At 42.9% G+C, this 18,050-nt stretch overlaps 1 protein-coding gene across 2 annotated transcripts in view; it reads left to right on the forward strand.

The window, feature by feature from the left end:
- The first annotated feature begins 13,917 nt into the window (after nt 1-13,917).
- The window catches only part of STK38 (serine/threonine kinase 38), a 39,842-nt gene continuing 35,709 nt past the window's right edge, over nt 13,918-18,050 (forward strand). For both annotated transcript variants that reach the window (XM_025862575.2, XM_025862574.2), the window contains exon 1: nt 13,918-14,199. The gene's annotated coding sequence lies outside the window, so the exon portion shown is untranslated. The remainder of the gene's footprint in view (nt 14,200-18,050) is intronic.

Genomic DNA, 18,050 nt, shown 5'->3' on the forward strand with positions numbered 1-18,050 from the left:
CACCCAGGCGCCCAGGGAGAGCTGCTTTAATCATATCCAGTGATCACTTTGGACAATGTCTGGAAGAACACAGGAGAAACAATTTCAATGTGTGAGGAGCATGAAGCAGAGCATTCAGATCCTTTTAAACTAGTATTCATGAGGACTGCGAACTCTTGGTACATTTCGGCTAGATAGCACAACGGGAGATATGCAGGAGCCGAAAGGCCCCTCCCCTGTGTCTTGCCACCACAGCAGTCCCTGGATATTAGATACAACTCAGGGGAAAAGCTGGGGGTGTAGAATGGCCCTAACATATCTAATTGCAATCTGTGATAATTGCTACTCAGGCAAAACACGGGAGACCGTGCAGACAGGTCTGGGGGAAAAAGGGAAGGGTGCCTTGGGCTGAGACCTGAAGGGTGAGTTAGAGATAACAAGGTGTTTGTGAAGGTAGACAGCAAATATAGTCCCTGGGCTGGCATTGACTTGGTGAGCCACCCAGAACCATTTGTGAAATGTCAAAAGAAAAAGAGCAACAAAACAAGAAGGGACTAGTCGGTAGTGGTGAACCCTGCAGAGAGGTCAGGCAACGTGAAGACTGCTGGATTTAAAGAAGACAGAAGACGTTGATGTTGACTTTGTCAAGGATAGTCTCAGCAGATGGCGGGGGATAAAAAGCAACATTGCAGGAGGCTGAGACATGTGGGAGGGGTAGAACTAAAGATGGTAAACAGAGACAACTCCATGAAATTCGGCTGCGAAAGGAATAGTAAAAGGCAGTAGGTGAGAACCAGATATGGGGTCAAAGGAAGAGGCTTTTCAGTTGGGGAGCCTTTGAATATGCATATACATTCCTAGGAAGCAGCAAGAAGAGCGGGTAGGAGAGCAGGGATAGGGGGGTGGACACAGTAACAAAGGACCCCTGAGGAACTAGAAGCGACATAAGCCAAAGCCCCTGTAGGAAATTGGCCTTAGTAGGAGGAGAAAGGGTTGAGAGCGTAGGTATCTGAAGATTTAGTGGCAGAAGGTGAGGGAGCTCTCTAATGGTCTCTGTGAAGTGGGAATTGATAGGATCTGCTCATTGGGATGGGTTGCTGGGTGGGAAGGTTGGTAAAATCAAAGAATTGAAGAAGGCGGAAAAGATGTGAAATAGCTAATAGAGTGGGTACAAATTCTAGATGCACACAAAAACCCTTCTATTTCAGTACTTTTATTCCTATTTTGAGCTCTCATTCCTCTAGGTGGCAGACGCTTCATCTCCGTCTATTCAAGAAGGGCTGACAGAGAGGCAGTCGGATTCATGGGTCTGGAGCTTAGAGAAGGGATATGAGCTGAAAACATCAATTTGGAGTTCCTCAGAACACAGTTTGCCCAGGAGTTATTGACATGGCTCAGGGAGAGAGAAGAGGAGAAAGAGCCAAACTTGGAAGAGCTCCAAAGTGTAAAGGCCCAGAAGAGGAAGAAGAATCATCAGAGGAGATGCAGAGGTAGGAAGCAAAGCAGAAGAATGTCATATCACAGAACTAAGGGAAGTGAATATTTTAAGTAAGTGAAATAAGAGGCCAACTAGAATCAGGATTATAAAATATCTGCACGTGTCATGTCTTCTTTCTTAGGGTTCGGGCACAAAAATAAGTGAGAAGATATATAATAATCATAATGCCCACTCTTTATTGAGTCCCCAGTGCCTGATTATATTATTAAAGCAAGTAATCAATCAGTCATATTCACCGGAACACACCATGTGCCAAACTGTACTAAGGACAGTGTTTCCTCTTGTGCTCACCAGGGCTCCTCAATCATTCTCATGGTCACATATTAAAAAAATATATATATTTGGGGGCCTGAATGGCTCAGTTGGTTAAGTGTCTGCCTTTGGCTTTGGCTTGGGTCATGGTCTTGGGGTCCTGAGACCCCACCCCACCCCTGCCACCCCACTGTCAGGCTCCACGCATTCTTCACCCTGGGATCATGATCTGAGTGGAAGACAGATGCTTAACCGACTGAGCCACCCAGGCACCCCAGGAAAATCTTATCCTAAAATGAGGAAGATTAAGCTTTAAGGTCTTGAAACAATCTGAGATTCACCCTTAGGAGTTAGGAGGTGAAAACACTTGTGAGCTTCTGTTTGGCATAAGTTGGCCCATAGGCCTTGATGTCTGCCCTGAATGTACCTCCTGCACAAAAGGAACCGCCCTGAGGGAATTCTGTTCCTACGATACAGTGCAACTGAAAATAGGGCTTCAGGGATGAAATCCTATATGAAATCAGGATTGTCAGTGGAATAATAGAGTTCACTATTGAAAAGAACCCCTTTTAGATTACTTCATTTTGGTGTATCCGTCATTGGAACATTCTAATAACCCTTTAAAAATGAGGCAGTTTTATTTGTCCTGATAGGAAAGGATTTCCAAGATGTTTTCTTTCAGTGAAAAAGTACAAGGTGCAAAACAGTGTGTTTAGAATGCTCTTTTCAAAAAAGGATATATGTGGATATGTTTGCATATGCAAAAACTATGGAAAGATAACACAAGAAACAGACAACAGAGGTGACCCATGGGGAGGAGAGCTTGGTGACCAGGGATGAAGGTGGGGCATTTTCATTGTGCGCTCTTTTGTATTTTGTACCAAGTGTAAGTATCATTTATTTAATTAATAAAATATATGTAAATACATAAAAGATGCCTTTGGTGAATCATTTTGCAAGATTCATTTGTAATACAAACAGCCGCTCCCTCATTTGCTTTGGAAATGTTGACATTTGTGTCCTGGATTTTCTTAAAGCATGAAATACCAGAGTCTATAAACCACACCCCAAGTGTTCTAAATTTGAGGTCAACTGACAAAACCAGCCATGCAAGTGTGACTTTCCAAAAGGCCAAATATTGTCAAGAGGGGGCGAGTGAGAAGCAGGGGCTTAATTCATGGCCAGCATGTGAGAATGTCAGAGGGTGGGGGGAGAGAGTTGGTATAATATCCTTTCTTTATAAATGGGGAAACTAAGGCTTGAATGGGAAGAGACTTGCCAATAAAGAGATCATGCCATTTGTGTAAATAAGGGAGAAGAATGACTATCTGCATAAAGAACTCTGGAAGGAGGGGCACCTGGCTGGCTCAGTTCAAGGAACATTTGACTCTTTTTTTTTTTTAAGATTTTATTTATTTATTTGAGAGAGAGAATGAGAGAGAGAGAGAGAGCATGAGAGAGGGGAGGGTCAGAGGGAGAAGCAGACTCCCTGCCGAGCAGGGAGCCCGATGCGGGACTTGATCCTGGGACTCCAGGATCATGACCTGAGCCGAAGGTAGTTGCTTAACCAACTGAGCCACCCAGGCGCCCCAACACTTGACTCTTGATCTTAGGGTTGCCCCATGTTGGATGGAGAGATTACAAAAATAAATAAATACATAAATGAACAAGCTTAAAAAAAAAGAACTCTTGGGGCGCCTGGGTGGCTTAGCAGTTGAGCATCTGACTCTTGATTTCAGCTCAGATCTTGATCTCAGGATGGTGAGTTAGAGTCCCACATTGGGCTCCACACTCTAAACCCTATTTTAAAACTGTATAAGGAGAGGCCACGTGCCCGGTATGTGGTAGAGTTGGAGTATGAACCCAGGCAGTTATTAGGGTTAGAAGTGTCTGCGGTTGGGGCGCCTGGGTGGCTCAGTTGGTTAGGTGTCTGCCTTTGGCTCAGGTCATGATCCCAGGGTCCTGGGATGGAGCGCCACATCGCATCAGGCTCCCTGCTCAGCCGAGAGTCTGCTTCTCCCTCTCCCTTTGCCTCTCCCCCTGCTTGTGCTCTCTCTTTCTCTCTCTGTCAAGTAAATAAATAAAATCTTAAAAAAAAAAACTTTATAAGGAGAGATGGGCCATGACATCCACATGACTTAAAATTCAGTTTTCAAGGAAGACATCATGATGCTATGGCCTCAGAGATAAATGAAGAATCTGGTGTTGAAACCACAGGTCAAATCCTGCTGCTTCAAATGCCAATGATTGTGACTCTCTGAATTATTTTGTCACATTGAGGTTTGTTAGAGATCGTATGGGCCATCAGCTGGCTTAGATCTCATTTTTGATAATAGGCAAATTTGTCAGAATTGTGCAATGACAGCCCATTGCTAGTCTGTGGATTCAGTCATATGGAGAGGCACCAGAGAGCAGGAGAAAGATCAGTGGACAGGAAGTCAGGAAACCTGGCTCTAGCCAAACTGCAATTTAATGTACCCATGACTTTAGGTAACTTAATTCTTGTCCATAGGCCTGTTTCACCTCTGTAGAATGGAAGGATTAGTTGAAGTGATCTCTAGGTACCCTTTTAGCTTGGATATTGGATTCTAAAACAGTTGTTAGCAATTTAGAACTAAAGGGGAATTTATGAGATCGTATTTCAAAGCCAGGAGGTGGTAACAGGCCGTTGGGTCTCCTTTTACTCCTTTGATCAGAAGCTACACAAGAACTAGCAGGTGATCTTGGCCCTTCTCTCCTATAACCACACACACACACCCTGGTGTTAACTATCTAGTTCTGTGTTCCTCAGAGCACTAGTTAAGGAAATGTTAACTAGAGCTCTACGAAACATCTCAAATACATCTATGGAATCTTGCATAATAAATGTTCCCAATGGAGAGTCACAATGCTATTAAAGGTCCTGAGAAGGCCTGCCATAAAGAAACTCACATAATTATACTTAACCCAGCATGTTTCAAACTTATGGATATAGAACATTTTGGTGTGTCCTCTCTCTTATGGAACAAATGGGATTATCTCTATTTGGAACAAATGGGATTCACAAGCCTCCATTTTTAGGGAATATATGACATCAGCCATCAGCTGGCAGTTAGGACAGTTTCGGGGCCTCTGCGAATATGGGAATATTTAGTACATTCCTAAGGGAGCCTGAGAGTCTTGACTCTTGAAGCTCTCCACCCGACCAATTAAAAGAAAACCTTTCCACAGTGGAAACCTCAGGAACTCCCTTGTTTTACAGGAAGCCTTCCATCTAAGCACAATGAGGTCAGTGACATCTTATCCCTTTCACTTCTGGTTTTGATTTATTTTTGCTTTGGGGATTGCTTTTCAGCCTTCTGGCTAAGATCATGTGTATTTTTTCTTTGGGGAACTTGTTTTCATCACTCTTTTCGTTTGGCAATTATTGTTCTCTTTCTTTCCTTGCTCCATAAGGTTTGTATAATTTCTTCCCTTCTAATATTTTCACTACCAGATGGGTAGGTGGGAAAAGTTTATGCATCATTTGGTTACTGGACGTGCCATGCTTCGCATCCTTCATTTGTTTTTGAGATTTTTCACCTTCGATTCCCAAAGAAACATTGACTCATCATGACACACATCCACACACATACACGGGTGTGCACAGTCATTTGGAAAAAATTAATTTAAAATCTGTATTTCTTAAGACTTCTTAATTATTTTGGCCCCATCATTAAGCAGTTTAAAGAAAATAAAAATCCCTAAGCAGGCAAAGCCATATGATCAAAGCTATTATTGTACTATGTGTTAGCATACTTGTAAGTCTGCACCCAAGAAAAAATATGAAAAGCTACGTTTGCCTTTAGTGCTTTCTTCACGTTGAGGTTTTCAGGTTTGAAGCCTGAGCATCGGGATAAAAAAATCAGACAGCTGTGGCAGGCCCAGTCAATTATACTAATGCTTCCTGAAGGACTGCAGCTACAAATAAATTCTCTTTCTCCTGGCTATGCATGGTTATTGGCAGTTACCACAGATTATATGCTGTGTGAGCTCAGCACTGTCCCTTCTGCTCTCTTAGGACCATGGGAAAGAAATGGAGATGAGAAGGCAGCTGGATGGGGCTGGAGGAGGTGCCCACTGACTCTCCTAGTATTTAAATATTACGGTTGATATTTAAAGGGGAGGGGCTATGAAATTGAGTGGGAGGGGAACACTAATGAGAAAACAAAACTATGGTAAGAAAGAGATTACTTAGAAGGATGGTTAATTTCATGGGTCAACTTGGCCAGGCTATGGTGTTCAATTTGGTCAAACACTAGCCTAAATATTGTTGTGACTGTATATTTTAGACACAATTAACACTTATAATCCTTTGACTTTATTTTTTTAAAGATTTATTTATTTATTTGACAAAGAGAGAGCACGTGCATGAGCACAAGCAGGGGGAGCTGCAGGCAGAGGGAGAAGCAGGCTTCCTGCTGAGCAAGGAGTCCAATGCAGGGCTTGTGTCCTGCGCTGAAGGCAGACGCTTTACTGACTGAGCCACCCAGGCGCCCCTAATCCTTCGACTTTTAATTAAGCAGATTACTTTCTCTAAGGTAGGTGGGTCTCATCTAGTTAGGCCTAGAAGCAAAGGCTCAGGTGTCCAAAGGAAGAAGCAATTCTGCCTCAAGATGACAACATAGAAATCCTGCCTGAGTTTCCAGCCTGCTGGCCTACCCTGTGGATTTCAGACTCAAGGCTGCCACATCAACCCTTGCCTGGGTTTCCTGCCTGCCAGCCTGCCCTACCGATTTAGAACTTGCCAGCTCCCACAATCATGTGAGCTAGTTCCTTAAAACAAATCTCTCTCTTTCTATCCTATTCCTTCTCTTACTCTGGGGAACCCTGACTAACACACAGAGCTCCAGGAAGGATGACCCTAGAGAAAAAACTGGAGCTGATAAACTGTGAATTTGACCATGATCCAAGAAAAGTTTTCCAGTTTTGACAGAGAGCTTGCAGATAAATCAGTGATGGGTATTTTATTATTTTTTATTTTTTGAGAGGGAGAGAATGAGCACAAGGGGGAAGGGGAAGGGGCAGAGGGAGAGAGAGAATCTTAAGCGGGCTCCACTCTGGGTGTGGAGACTGGAGCCCAAGGCAGGGCTTGATCTCATGATCCTGAGAATCATGACCTGAGCCAAAATTAAGTGTCAGATGCTTAAGCAGCTGAGCCACCCAGGTGACCCGGTGATAGATATTTTAAAATAAAACTGTGCAAGGGGGAAAAAAAAACTGAGGCAATTGTTAACTTCAGGGAAAACAAAAAGTGGTACAAAAAGGCAGAGTAATTATTCTGCCTTGTTTAGGTCAGTTGTAAACACTAAATACTGATTTAAGGAGAACAGCAGTGGTGGAAATTGTGTTGAGTTCAATTGTGAGGAAAATTGAAAAATATCTTCACTGAGGAAATTAAAAAATATCTAAGACTGAGAATTGGTTATTGGCAGTTACAAAGTATATGCTGTGTGAGCTCAGCACTGTCCCTAAATAACAGTAATGTTATTTATTTTAAAGATTTTATTTATTCATTTGAGACAGAGAGATACAGAGAGAGAGAGAGCATGAGGAGGGGAGAGGCAGAGGGAGAGGGAGAGGCAGGTTCCCCACTGAGCAGGGAGCCCGACGCAGGGCTCAGTCCCAGGACCCTGGGATCATGACCTGAGCTGAAGGCAGACGCTTAACCATCTGAGCCACCCAGGCGCCCAACAGCAATGTTATTTAGAAGCAAGGAGGTAAATAGCAGAAGAACAACTATGTGTTGAAAACAGCTGTTTTTGGGGCGCCTGGGTGGCTCAGTTGGTTAAGCGGCTGCCTTCGGCTCAGGTCATGATCCTGGAGTCCCGGGATCGAGCCCCGCATCGAGCCCCGCATCGGGCTCCCTGCTCAGCAGGGAGTCTGCTTCTCCCTCTGACCCTCCCCCTCTCATGCTCGCTCTCTCTCTCTCAAATAAATAAATAAAATCTTTAAAAAAGAAAAGCAAAAAAAAAAAAAAGAAAACAGCTGCTTTTCTTTTTTTAAAGATTTATTTATTTGAGGGAGGGAGTGAGGGGAGGGGAGAGGGAGAGAGAAAATGTCAAGCAGATTCCGTGCAGAGCTCAGAGCCTGACCTGAGATCATGACCTGAGCCTAAATCAAGAGCTGGATGCTCAACCAACTGTGCCACCCAGGTTCCTGAAAGCAGCTGCTTCTGCTGAGTGAATCTGATAGGAGTGGATGGGGCAAGGAACTGTTGTTTATCATTATAAGTCTTGTAGACCTCTTTTCTTCCCCCCCAAGTCTATATGTGCCTTACTTTGATAAAAATAAATTAAAAGTTATATGGGTACAATATGGAAAATTTGGAAAGTAGAGAAAAGTAAAAAGCAAATAATAGTCATTCATAATTCTTCCATTCAGAGAAGCAACAATGTACATTTTAGAGGAACAGAATTATTAAATGAATTTGAAATTAAATTGTCAGAGGTTGAGGTTTTCAAAATATCACAACACAGATGTAAATGGACAAATAAGAACAGTATTGTGTATGTGTAATATCATAGGTATAATTACATACAGTATAATCATACACTGTATGGTCCCCATTTGTTTATATGTATATTAGAAAGTAGTCTAGAGGGACTTGGTAGCCAAGCAGGCAAACAAGGTGTCTTGTGTGCACAATATAAGGAGGTGCTCACTCTCAGGGTCATGCAATACAGTTGCTTCACCTGAGCTTGGAGCCTCCTTCAATGTTGAGCCGAGGTGCCTCACTTGCCTCCCCTGAGTCTGGCCATGGTAGGGACCTAGGGCTGCTGGATCATGGGCACTTTCCCCTTATTATTTTTCACTTGGGTATATATTCAAGTTACCCCAATATATATATATATATAATGTATATTATATAATTTTACATATATAATTATATATATTATATATATTATATATTATAGAATATAGAATATGTATATAATATATATACCCCAAATGTGGTACATGGACCACCAGCATTACTCTCACCTGGAAGCTTGTTTGATATGCAGAATCTCAGCTCTGCCCAGACCTTCTAAATCAGAACCTGTATTTTATTTGAATCCTAGGGGATTCATGTACATATTAAAGTTGGAGAAACACTGGGCTAGCAGGCACCAAGAACAGTTCCTACCTTCTTACAGAAGGAATATTCAGAGACAACTGTTGTCATTGCCCCCACTGGGTGAGACACACACTGCCAGGGAGTAAGATGCCTGTTCTTTGTGGTCTTCGACAGGGGGATGAGCTTCAGCCAGTGAAGCAATCGAAGGTCAGCCTGATGGACGAGAAACAGGTGATTTCCTTGGAACAAAGAACAATTTGGGCAACTTTTATTATTTTTTAAAGATTTATTTATTTATTTTAGAGAATGAGAGAGAGTGGGCTTGCTCTCACTCAGTGGGGGGAGGGGCAAAGGGGAAAGGAGAGAGAGAATCTGAAGCAGACTCCCTGCTGAGTGTGGAGCCTGAGGCAGGGCTCATCTCCTGATCCTGAGATTCTGACCTGAGATCCTGACCTGAGCTGAAATCAAGAGTTGCTCAACCGACTGAGCCACCGAGGCACCCCTGCAGCAACGTTTAAAGAGAAGGAAAAGTTTAGTGGGTCTGAAACGGGAAAAGAGCAAGACAAAAGTGTTAATATTTGCAGTGCCTGGCTGGCTCAGTTGGCAGAGCATGCAACTCTTGATCTTGGGGTTGTAAGTTTGAACCCTGCTTTGAGTATAGAGCTTACTTAAAAAAAAGTGTGGGGCACCTGGGTGGCTCAGTCGGTTAAGTGTCTGCCTTCCCTTTGGGTCATGATCTCAGGGTCCTGGGATTGAGCCCTGTGTCTAGCTCCCTGCTCAGTGGGGAGTCTGCTTCTCCCTCTCCCACCCCCACTGCTTGTGTTCTCTCTCTCTTTCTCTCTCCCTCTCTCTCAAATAAGTAAATAAATAAATAATTTAGGGAAAAAAGTGCTAATATTCTGACCAACTAACTCAAGTCCCATGGGGATGAAGATAACTTAGTATACTATAAGGTTGTTGGTATTCCAACGGTTTTTTTTTAAAGATTTTATTTATTTATTTGACAGAGAGAGACATAGCAAGAGAGGGAACACAAGCAGGGGGAGTGGGAGAGGGAGAAGCAGGCTTCCCGCTGAGCAGGGAGCCCGATGTGGGGCTCGATCCCAGGATGCTGGGATCATGACCTGACCCGAAGTCAGACGCTTAACGACTGAGCCACCCAGGTGCCCCTTTCCAACAGTTTTTAAAGATTATCTGTAATGAAACTGAGAATCTTGGGGGTGCCTGGTTGTCTCAGTTGGTGGAGCATATGACTCTAGATCTGGGGGTTGTAAGTTCGAGCCCCCCACTTTGGGTGTAGTGATTACTTAAAAATAAAATCTTAAAAAATAACAAAAACCAAAATGGAGGTCTCTTGCTGCAGCAACAGGAGCGAGTGCACCAGGCACAGGGCTCGAAGGGAAACTCCACGATGGCTTTAAGAAAATGGCAGACAAGCCGGGCATGGGAGAAATCCCCAGCTTCCATAAGGCCAAGCTGAAGAAAACAGAGACCAGAATACCCGGTCGACCCAAGAGACTATTGAGCAAGAGATGTGGAGTGAAATTTCCTAAGAACTTGGAGGATTCTCTACCCCCGTCATCTTTGAGACACTCTAGTCGTGATATGGATGAAGAAGAGCCACCTGCAAGATGGACTCGAGTGAGCGGCAAGCTGCACTGTGAACTCGGGCACTCTGTGCGGATGATACTGGCCTGTGGGTCTCTCAGGAGACCCCCAGTTGGACTGCCAAATTCTCCCGTTTGCCCTGGGATAGTACAGCAAATTATTTGTATGATTAATGAAAAGAACACATACTTTGTAGCAAAAAAAAAGACACATACACACACAAAACACACCAAACTGAGAATCTTGATTAGGTGAATTATATTGTAGTTATAATTATATGAGGACAGAGATAATACAGAATAGAAAATATAAAGGGATTGGGGCATCTGGGTGGCTCAGTCATTAAGCGTCTGCCTTTGGCTCAGGTCATGATCCCAGGGTCCTGGGATCGAGCCCCACATCGGGCTCCCTGCTCAGCGGGAAGCCTGCTTCTCCCTCTCCCACTCCCCCTGCTTGTGTTCCTGCTCTAGCCGTGTCTCTCTCTGTCAAATAAATACAATTTAAAAAAAGAAATATAAAGGGATTGACTGTTTAGTGTTCCCATTAACCAGAAGTCAATTAATAAGGGCCCTGGATGGCTCAGTTAGAGGAGCGTGTGACTTTTGATCTTGGGGTCTTGAGTTCAAGCCCCACACTGGGTGTGGAGAGTACTAAAGAAAATAAATAAACTTAAAGAAAAAAGCATCCTGCAATATGCTATTCTCCATTTAGATTAAGAAGTGAGATTAAAAGAGAATAGCAAAGTAATATATACTCCATGGTAGACATTATTGGCTGGATCACCCAATATCCATTTCACTCCCTTTCTTTTTTGCCTGCCTCCATTACAGAATATAAAAAAAACTGAGTACTTGCTCTCCCAGGAAGGGTGGCCATGTGACACAATTCTGGTTTGAGACCTCTGTGAAGGTCTCTAGAAGCTGTATGGAGCAGCTACACTCTGACCAGAATGGATTCAGAATGATTTTTCCAGGGTCTGGAGTAGGGTGAGGTGAGCAAGACACTTACCTTGATACAAGATTTATGAGGATGGCAAAAGACTCAGTAATCACAATAATATTTTAATACAATGTTTAAAAAAATAAAAATTAATGCAAAAGATGCATGATGAACAAAATATCAGCATTTAGAATAAAGGCAGGATCCAACAACACCAGTAGTAGAGGGAGGCAAATAAGGCCCAGTCCCGTGGGTGTAGGGTCAGATCACACTCGCTTCTTCCAGCTCACAGTCTGGGGTGGGTATAAGTTGACTGGTGGCATTTACGTTTTGTGCCTACTTCCTGGCCACAGGGGAGTCTACAAGAGAAAAGCAGCATATTCTGGCTGAGCTATTCTGAGGAAAACCTTAGTGTTTATTAGAGTTAGGGTACAGATAAATTAATATTGAACTACAGAGAATAGAGAATGAGATACTTCTTGTGAACCTGGGAAGGCTCCAAGGAAAAGTTAAGGTTTCAGCTGGGGAAAGGGGAAAGCAGAAAGAACACTGGATTTGCAAGCAGAAAACGGGACTCCCCTCTTTGCTGCTTGCTTTACTAGCTGTGAGAATTCAGGCAAGTCACTTTGCTTCTCTGAGTGTTAGTTACTTTACGTGTAAAAACTCATCCTATGTGACCTGCCAAAGACTTGTGAGGATGAACTGAGATTAAATGAGTGAATGGGATTTCTAAACTGAAAAGCTCTATGCAAACATCTTGCACTGTTAAGTCATTAAGGACTGGTAAGACTTTAACAAAAGGCATTGGGGGAGAAGGGCCTTTGGGCAGAGAATGAAGGGTGAAGTGATTTTTGTATGAGGCGAGACAAAAGGAAACTGGGTTTTGAAGTCTAGGAAGATGAAAGTAGTCAAGGAATGCCTATGTTTTTTTTTTTTTAAAGATTTTTATTTATTTATTTGTCAGAGAGAGAGAGCACAAGCAGGGGAGCAGCAGAGGGAGAGGGAGAAGCAGACTCCTCACTGAGCAAGGAGCCCGATGTGGGACTTGATCCCAGGACCCCGGGATCATGACCTGAGCCAAAGGCAGATGCTCAACAACTGAGCCACCCAGGCGTCCAGAATGCCTATGTTTTTAAGACCATTAAGGAAACAAAGCCCAGGACCCCAAGCTTGAAGGGTAAAACAAAGCTCTGTAGTCTTTTTTTTTTTTTTTTTTTTAAGATTTTATTTATTTATTTGACAGAGAGAGACACAGCAAGAGAGGGAACACAAGCAGGGGGAGTGGGAGAGGGAGAAGCAGGCTTCCCACGGAGCAGGGAGCCCAATGCGGGGCTCGATCCCAGGGCCCCTGGGATCATGACCTGAGCCGAAAGCAGGCCTTAACGACTGAGGCCACCCAGGTGCCCCCAAGCTCTGTAGTCTTAAAATTACTCAAGAGTGAGGCACCAGGCTACCTGGGTGGCTTAGTCGGTTAAGCTCTGCCTTCGGCTCAGGTCATGATCCCGGGGTCTTGGGATCAAGTCCCGCATCGGGCTCCTTGCTCTGCGGGGAGCCTGCTTCTCCCTCTCCTCACCACTTGTGCTCTCTCTCACTATCTCTGTCTCTCTCTCTCAAATAAATAAAATCTAAAAAAAAAAAAAAAAAATTAAAAAAAAGTGAGGCACCAAACTAGCACAAAACACCATAATGAATAACTTGCGCATTTTGCTTCCTACATAGTCTTTTTGAAGGCAGTTAGCCACCATATCTTACTCATCTTTGTTTCCGGGAGCCTGACACTTTCTGGTCAAGAGCAGTGTGCTCCATTCTCAAGGAAAGAATGAGTGTCCAAACGCTTGGGACCTTTTTACCCGGGGTTGTACAGACTAAGCAGTTGCATAGCCTTGAAAAGCAGGTTCTTCTGTGCACACTGGGATGCCCTCCTGATGGCCTGATGTTATGAGAGCTCTCCAGATCCCAAGCAAGGTGTGTTTGTCCTTACTTTAAGGAAGAGTAAGATGGGACCAAGGGCTCTAGCCGATTTATTGCTACGATAATCAAAAATCAGGGGAAGATGGGGGATGACGACTTTCCAAGTGATACAATTTAATAGAACGGATGAGTGCGAGAACACAAGCACACGCAGATGAACAAATGAGTGCGTGGCAAACTGGTTAAATCTGAGTAAGGTCTGCAATCTAGTCGTTTGTATTGGTGTAGTTAGTTGTACCGTGCCAATGTCAATTTCCTGGTTTTGATAATGTAGTATAGTTATGTAAGATGGTGAGGGAAGCTGGGAGGGTGATGGGTACACGAGACTTCCTTGTATTAATTTTGCAGCTTTTTGTGAGTCTATAATTATTTCCAAATAAAGCAAACACACAAAGAAACCAGAAAACAACGGGCACCTTCCCCGAGCCCAGCCTAGCCCTCCCAGAATCCGCGCCACATCTCATACTTCTGCCCTCCATACGGCCTCTACTGCTCAGGTAAGGCGGGCAGAGTGGGTGCGGCGGGGCCCGCGCACGCGCAGTCCTGAAATCCCCCGCCGCGGCGCTGGGAAGTCACGCTTGCGCAGTCTTGGCCCTTGGCCGCCGCGCCAGCCCCTCTACGCGGCGGGGGACTCGGCTGCCTTGGCCCCTTCGCGCTGCCGTCTTTTCCGGCAGTTGGAGCGCTTCCTGTTGTCCTTACCCGCACCCGCCCCTCGGCCCCTGCCTCAGAGACCCTAACGCGTCCCTATCTTCTTCTCTGGTCGGCGGGGTGCTGCCGCTGGGGCTTCGCCTGTCCGCCCGTCGAGAGAGGTCGCTGGCCCGGCCGGCGTCTGCGGCTGTCCGCCGCCCCCAGCTCTTCCTTCCCCGGGGCCCTGGTGAGTGTCTTGCTGCCGCCGTCTTCAGTCCATCCCAGTCTCTCCCCCTCATCTCCGCCGGTCTCTTTTTCGGGTTCTCCCTTCCCGCCGGCGCCCTGCTACCAGCCGTGTCCTGACGGCCCCATGGCCGCTCTCCTCAGCCTACTGACAGCCTCCCTCCTCCCGGTTTTCAGAGGCTCTGCTGCCGGTCCTCGCCACATTTTCCCAGTCTCAGGCTCCCCACCCCATTCTTTCTTTTTGTACAGCTGGGGCGGGGACCCGGGCTCTCTTCTCTTTTCCATGTTGCCAGCTTTGTCTGCTCGCCGCAGCCGCTTAAGTCTCCTCTGGAATCTCAGTCATTACCAGTTTCCATCTCTTTTCTTTTTTTCTGGGGTCTGAGAACCTAAGAGCTGTTGTGTGAGGCAGAGATATGGAAAGCCCGTCTTGGGGTGTGGTTCCTTTGAGTCGGGCCCCTTCCCCATGGCTAGTCTTAGAGTACTGGGCTTCAGATAATCTTAAAATCACAGGAAAATTGAGTGACGGTTTTTTTTTTTAAGACAAGAGTGGAAAAGGAAAGTCGATAAGGATTTGGAGGAAGTCTGTTTCAGAAAGTGTGCAGAAACAGCTAGTAGAGAGATCAGATCTCCCAGTTTGCACTTTGAATTGACTAAAAGGCACAAAGAGAAACTTGTTGGTTTTGAAATGTACAGAGGAAAGTTGAAGTGAGGTAAACCTTGTGCTTCCTCTCCCTTTCAGCTCACCTTGGCTCCGAATTAGAATTAGCTAGGCAGTAGATGGCGTTTCCCTAAATATAAAACAAACACCACGATAACAGGCTCCACTCATAAGAGGACCAGAACTCTATCCTCCAACTTTGTATAGAAAACCACTTGCCCTCCCAGTTCTATCCCCATCATACATGCATATTCTCAGTTCCTAGTAATGGTCAGGAAAGATGAGTGCTTTCTCAGTAAATCTTTTATAGGGTGCTTACTACGTGCATAGCATTGTGCATGAGATGGGAGAAGGATATTAAAAGTAGTGTATGTAAGACAGGTGCTTGCTTTCCCATGGCTTACAGTTCAGGAGGAGAAATTAAGATATGTGATTTTTAAGGAATGATATCCGTGTTCATTTACCCAAATGAAAGATACTGGATTGTCAACCACAAAGAAATAAATAATTGGTGAGGGAAGGGGTATTCATAGAGATAACAGTACCATTGTAAAGTCAGTCAATCAAGGATAACCATCTAGGTTGAATAAAACTGGTTTTCATTTAATCTACTCTTATGTTTGCAGTACTTTTGCAGATCACATTCTTTTGTTAAGTTTTTAAAACTTTTAAGAATTTCTTACCTACCTATTCCCTTATTCTGCAGAGATGGAGAATGAAATGAATAGGGAAGGGGCCTGTAGGTCAGGGCATGAAGGTTTGAATTATCAAAAGTGTGAGGGAAAGCCCTGTGTTATAAAAAGTACTTGGTTGACCCAGTAAAGCTATAAATTGCTATAGGGCAATAGTAATTGTATCTTTTGATGAAAGGTTATTAGAACAGGCTAAGCCTTTTATGAGTGGAGGAAGGGAAGGAGGAGGAGGTTTTGAAGAAAGGTCAAAGGGAAGGATAGTGCAACCTTTGCCATTACATTAGAGACTGTACGTGAAGGTTGAAAATCATTCTGCTAGGAAATTTGTTGGTCTGTTATGTGAGCATCTTTGAGTACACTTAATCTCCTGTTGATCTTTTTAAAAGCTTAGAAAGCCATGCCAGTGACTTAAATGAGTAAAAACATTCCACACCTCAGTATTTATATACTTATCAATGTAAATATAATTTTGTTCTTTAGTTTTGTTGACAACTAAAAAATCATTAACTTGCTCAACTTACATTTATTAACCACCATTAAACAGTGCCATATGAAAGGCACTGTTTGTCTTAGTTGCATTTTTGAATAATTTCAGTTGTTAAAATGTAACCACATATATGTATATAAAAAGGGTCTCTAGAAAGTGTTCAGACAAGGGAGGAGTACAAAGCACTCCCTTGCTTCAGACTTGTTTTTAAATCTGGTTTGAAAATTTCTTCACCAGACTCAAGAGTGCATGTGGTTTTCATTGTGGGTGGAGGGGGTACAGGCTGACAAATAAGGAACCACACCCAAGCTTCATAAACCAGAGGTCTTTAAACAATTCTACTGATATCCTAAAAATATTTGGGTTTGCTTTGGTATTAGCAGAAACTTCCTCATAAAAAATAACATTGTAACAAATAACATAGTAAGGTAGAGCTGAGTTCACTTTCTTGAATTTGTTATTACTTATAATTTTGGCACTTCATGAATAAAAATGTTTGAAGTAGAGCCCTGATTTTGAATCTTTGCTCTGAAAGGATTATTCTTTTACGTGATTTTCCCCTGAATATCTTTTAATAAAATTGCTTAATGTTAAGCCTTTTGTCTTAGTAATAAATAACTGCACATTCCTTAATAGCCCTAATCTATGAGAAAATTTAAAAAGCTGCTAAGTATTAAGGGGAGAACCTTAAGGAAACTTTCATAAAGTGTACTATCTTTGAAAATGGCCTCTGGCCCCTCCTGATTTTTACTCAGCTTTTTATTGGGATGAAAGGACAGACAGAGGCGGTCATGTTGGAGGAAGGCATGATAAGGATAAAATATTGAGCATTATTGCCAGTGCTGGAGCAAGTCCAGACGTGAATGGTCTGGCCAACTGTGAGAGTATGGGCTGGTAAAAATATCTGGGGGAAAATGAGATTTAAATCTATGAAAAAAATGTTCTATAAGCTATTTAAATCTTGTTGGTATCAGTTTTCTCATATGTAAAACGAGGAAGTCAGGGTATTTTGTTTTTAAGATATCTTCCATCACTAAAATTATGATTCAGGTTTTTTCTTTGTAACATTGTTTTTATCAGTTTTTTGTTTTAACTTGTAAATGCAAATAACATACATTTTTCAAATACTGTAAGACATGTCAGAGTACATATATACCTGTAGATGAGCATTTTAGTTACAGATTTTTTTTTAACTGTAGAAATGGTATAAATTAAAAGTTATTGGTAATTTGGGGCACCTGGCTGGCTCAGTCAGTAGAGCATGTGACTCTTGATCTTGGGGTTGTAAGTTTGAGCCCCACATTGGGTGGAGAAATTACTTAAAGATAAAATCTTTAAAAGTTATTGGTAATTTAATAGTAATAGTACATGCTCATTGAAGAAAATATATAAAGTGTGGAAAAGCCCAAACAAGAGTAAAATGATCTATTGCATTCTTACTGCCTAGAGTTATGCCATTAGTAGCATTTTGATATATATTTCAAATAATTCTGTGCACATCTAGTAAACACATAAATAAAATTGAAATCATGGTATATATTCTGGTTTGTAACCTTTTCCTGCTTAATTGGAAACCTTTCCCCTGACATTAAACATTTGAACATATTTTAATTGTGCATTATTCAATTATAGGACTTTTTATAATTTAATCAGTTCTACTGTTGTGTATTCAAGTTTTATCATTACAGTGCTACATTGAACCCCCTGCGTATGAATCCTTATGGGTCTTTGATTTCTTCAAGGTAGATTTTTGGATGGTAAAAAATTATACTGTGTCTGTATTATATATTCTTAATTTATGTTTATATTATGATCTTGTTCTCTTCCTTTTTAAAATTACAACATATGTTTTAAAGATATGTTCATGTCACTTTTAGGTACAGATAGATTTGCTTCTGACTGCTGCATGTTATTTCTTTGTGCACCCACAGCATTTTATTTCCTTACTGAATTGGCTTCAACTTCCTATAACACAAATGATGGCATAATAAACATCTCCTGTAATGCACAAGTTTGTG

Source organism: Callorhinus ursinus, unplaced genomic scaffold (assembly GCF_003265705.2).
Source record: "Callorhinus ursinus isolate GAN/ISIS: 27379988/994484 unplaced genomic scaffold, GSC_fseal_2.0 scaffold59, whole genome shotgun sequence".
NCBI lineage: Eukaryota > Metazoa > Chordata > Mammalia > Carnivora > Otariidae > Callorhinus > Callorhinus ursinus.